This window comes from Akebia trifoliata, chromosome 8 (assembly GCF_017979445.1).
Source record: "Akebia trifoliata isolate Shusen 1 chromosome 8, ASM1797944v1, whole genome shotgun sequence".
Classification (NCBI taxonomy): domain Eukaryota; kingdom Viridiplantae; phylum Streptophyta; class Magnoliopsida; order Ranunculales; family Lardizabalaceae; genus Akebia; species Akebia trifoliata.
In genome coordinates this window covers 38,066,268-38,070,058 of record NC_141382.1, presented here as the reverse complement: position 1 = coordinate 38,070,058, position 3,791 = coordinate 38,066,268, and positions in this window count along the sequence as shown.

The window sequence follows — 3,791 nt, the reverse complement described above, 5'->3', positions numbered from 1 at the left end:
AAAACCCAAGAATACCCCCTTAAAAAGTAATGTCAAATCAAAAAGATATTTTGGTCTTTGATAAAAATCCTTAAAGTTGAGAGAACTTTCAATCTTACCTCCAAAAGGTAGGAATCTTCAAGTATATGTATGGAGCTCTTCTATATATATCCACCCTTACTTTATGAGTTATTTACAAATGGACTAAGGTCTACTTTTTACCTACCACTTCACCTTTACATATGTTACTCCCCTTACTTACCCTCTAAAAAACATTATTGTTCTTTTATCTCTATTACTAAAAAAAATCAAAAGACTAAATAGACTTTTAATATTTCATCTCACAAATTCTATATTTACCCACATAAATATGAACAATCCCAAAAGAAATAATCACAACCTTATCTCTTTTTTTTTTCTCTTTTTAGTGTTGGACCACTTTATCTCCAAATTTTTTTTCAAAAACTCTATAAATAATCTTATTTTCTATAAGTAATTCATGCTCTCAAACCTAAGACGTGTGTACTTTGGTATGCATTGAGGTTTGAAGAATAGATAGCCATGAAGCTATAGATAGCCACGAACATTAAACATGATTAGAGACTTATGACACAAGTTTTGAAAAAAAATGATGTATCAACCCCCTCATTATTGTAATTTTTTTTTCTTCTTTTCTTTGTCCTTGAAAGCCAAGTTGTAAAGTCCAAATTATAATCTTTTCTTTTTGTAAAACCCTTTGAAGGTCAAATTGTATTATTTTTATAATTATACCTCTTGTTCCCCCTTTAGGTAAAAATGGGAGAACTCTCGTCTAAGGTCTTTTCATCTCATTATAAAAAATAAAAAAAGAAACAACAACAAAGAGCCCAAGAAACAAAATTCACGATTGGTAACCCATGGCATTAAATGTGAGAGCAACCAGTTTAAATTGTAATCTGGAAAAAAATAGCTTATGGTCCGTTTTAACATAACAGATGAACACATGCGATATTGATCCATTTTTACAAAACGGATTCAAGTTAATATGTAAAAATCATTTTTTCAAATGAGATTCAAGTTCATTTGTAAAAACTGTTTTTACAAAACGGATTCTAGTTATTTTGTAAAAAAAACATTTTTTCAAAATGGATGCTAGTTATTTTGTAAAACACCATTTTTCAAAATGGATTCAGGCTATTTTGAAAAAACCATTTTGTGAAAATAGACTTCATGATACCTATGGTAGCAGTCATTTAAAAATGGACCAGTAGCTAATTTTCACTTACGAATCCATGGGACTGTCAGAAACCTCACTAGTACAGTTTAGGGGGTAAAACCCTCAAAGGTTCCAAACCTCTAAATTTTGGAAGCCTAACGAAGTCAAAATTCAAAAGCCATCAAAGTTTTCTCCTATAACCTTGTTGGGTTCATCGATCCAAACTCGACCCTAGTTGGGTCTTCCAACCATGCTTGACCTTAAAGGGGTCCATTATCAAATCCAAACCCGACCCTAATGGGATCCATCAACCCTGTTTGACCTTGACATCTCTCATATTGACCCTAATTGGGGTTTTCACCTTTTTCCGACCCTAATTGGGTCTACATCCATCAAATTGACCCTAATTGGGTTATTTGCCTTTCCCGACCCTAATTGAGTCCACGTTCATCAGATCGACTCTAATTGGGTTGTTCATGTTTTCTTTAGACCCCAATCGAGTCCATAACCAATCAAATTGACCTTAAGTTGGTTATTTACCCTTCCTTGACCCTAATCAAGTCTACCATTTTCCTTTGAACCTAATTGGGCCTATTACTTTCATCGACCCTAGAAGGGGTTATAACTTACAACCAACCCATAATTGAGTTTGTTATCAACAATCCCAACTTCGTGTTGATAAATCTTGACTCCGTGTTGACGAACCTCTAGCTTCGTGCTGACAAACCCCAACTCCACATTGACGAACCCCAACTTTGTACTGACATACCACCTAAATAAGTGGACTTCGACTCAATAACTTCTTACAAAAAAAAAAAAAAAAAAAAACAATCACACATATGACCTAACAAAACTTAAATACACATACATAACAGGAAACAAAAGATGCACCACACTTTAACAAAATGGATGGTGTGGAAAAAAATAGTTGGTATTTGATTACATTTGAAAAAAAAATTAATCGAAAAAATAAAAAAAAGGGGGAGGAGGAGGGGAGGAAAAAAGAAGAAGAAGAGAGAGAGGGAAGGGAGAAGAAGAAAGATAAAGAAAAAAGAAGAGTGAACAGGGCATAAGTAAGTAGGTTGGAGGCGGAGGAGAGGAAGAAGAAGAAGAGGGGGGATGGTGGATGACTGTTGATAGAGATGGTGACAATGACGATCGACGGTGACAGTGATGATGGTAGCGATGTAGGCGTAGGCGATGGTAATGGTAGTCGTTGTGGTGGGGAAGAAGAAATGAGATTGTGATTTTGATTTAAAGATATAAATTAATGATGAATTTCATTTTTTCATGAGTATAGGTGGAAAAATAAAATCCACACTTTGTTGGATTTTTGGATAATGATGGAAAATCATTTTTCATGATAAAAATAAATCAAACACATGAAAAATGACATTTTTTTATATGAAAAATGATTTTTTAACAAATTTTTCATGAGCTATCAAACACATCTTGAGAGGAAAAACATAGGTTTCTTTAGGAATCCCTATGATTATCTATCTTTATAATATGTTGGACGTTTAATTCATCTTAGGATTTTGATTTATAGATGAAAATTGAGGATGAATTTCATTTTTTTCATGAGAAAAGGTGGAAGAATGAAATCTACACTTCGTTGAATTTTTGAAAGATGATGGAAATCATATGTCGTAACAAAAATCAATTAAACACATGGAAAATGATTTTTTGCCGTATTTTTCGTGAGCTATCAAACACACCTTGCGAGGAAAAACATAAGTTTCTTAACGATCCATTTTGTTAGGGAATCCCCATGATTCTCTTTTCATCTTAGTTATACGTTGGACATTTGTTTAGGGTGTGGCTCATGTGAATAAGTAATTAGCTCACAAGTAGGGGGTTCAATGAGTTGGTTCCAGTTTGGTTCTTAAGAAAATTGATCCATGATCACTATATATTTTTTTTGTTCCAATTCTTGTTGATTTTGGTTTTGATTCTAAAATAAGGGGAACTAAAACCCGTATTGCCAAAAATCGCGAATACCCATCCATTTCGATTATCGAGAATTGAATGGCAAAAATATTTCAAAATCATTATATATAAAAATTTCCTTCTAAAAAATAACATATTATCTACAAAGTATTAACCTAATTATAATTTGTTCCACTATAAATATGATTTAATGATCTTTTTTAAAAAATTAAAATTCATCTTCTTTACAAGTAATAAAATTTAAGAAGAGATGATACATTTTAAGTTCCAATATTTAGTTTATATGAATTTGAAGAAATTTATATAATATATGTAAATTTTAAAATATAGAAAAGCCTTAAATCAAGTACACCGTAAAAATTAATGAAAAAGTAAATCGATTCCAGGTACCTATTGAACAGAACCTTACGATTCTGATTCTTATTAGTTTGATTCTATATTAGACCTCATTTCTAATCGATTCAAATAAAAAGAAAATCGAAATTGGGGTTTTCTATTCATGTCACAAGGCATTATGAGGGGTTACTAAAAGGAAAAAAAATCCAAGTTCTACTTTAACGTCACTCTTGTGCTCATGTGGATAAATATAACAAAGAATGTGCCGAAATGCACTGGCAAGATGCCACGAAGCCCCAAGAGAGTTACAAATGGCAATATTTAACATCTC